This window comes from Nannobrachium achirus (assembly GCF_963921795.1).
Source record: "Nannobrachium achirus genome assembly, chromosome: 13".
NCBI classification, from domain to species: domain Eukaryota; kingdom Metazoa; phylum Chordata; class Actinopteri; order Myctophiformes; family Myctophidae; genus Nannobrachium; species Nannobrachium achirus.
The window spans coordinates 42,999,263-42,999,968 of NC_137833.1; the positions used below are offsets into that span (position 1 = coordinate 42,999,263).

The 706-nt window shown below is 32.3% G+C and overlaps 1 protein-coding gene across 1 annotated transcript in view; it reads left to right on the top strand.

The window, feature by feature from the left end:
- The window catches only part of LOC308297120 (urokinase-type plasminogen activator-like), a 5,523-nt gene extending 5,208 nt beyond the window's left edge, over positions 1-315 (top strand). Inside the window, exon 11 of the mRNA XM_080740534.1 lies at positions 1-315. This exon is cut by the window's left edge and continues 328 nt beyond it. The gene's annotated coding sequence lies outside the window, so the exon portion shown is untranslated.
- Positions 316-706: the final 391 nt, after the last annotated feature.

Below are 706 nucleotides of genomic sequence, written 5' to 3' on the forward strand. Positions count from 1 at the left end.
TAATTTTCGACACTCTTAAGCCCTATACAACAATGAGTGGCAATAGCTGATCTTCAAGCTCACAATGCGGCACATTGTGACATGTGAGCTTGCTCATCTGCTATTGCTGTTGTAAAAAAAAAAAGGTTTTTATTTTTATTTTTATTTTTTTATAGATTTTCCAGTGTACATAATACTGTACTGATTGTCGCTTCGGTTACAATTATATTTTTATATATCAGCCTGAACGGGTACAGTATATTATGCGCATAATACTTTCATGCACCTTTCAATTGTGAATCATTTTGTTCAAAACAAAAGTGTTGGGAAAAACACAATAGCACACAATCATATTTATGCCTTTTTTACAGATAAATAATTTTGTTTTATAAAACCTTTCTTGTGTTGTAGAAGGCTGGACCTACTGTTAAATATTTTTGATGTAATGATGAATGCTAATAAATATAAATAAACACGATCTTCCTGTACTTGCCTCATTTGTGCTCTCATTTCGGAGCTGAAGAGCAAATAATGACATATAGCTACATTCTCAGGAGGGTTGGTTGGAGCCATGACGGGTTATATGTACTATGATATGTAAAAAAAAACATAGATATAGATAAAATATTATATGAAATGACAGATAGCTTCATACAGACAGTATATGAAGAGTCTGGCAGATGAGGTTATTTTGCTGTTATTCACTTGGCAGTGATTAGCAGTATTT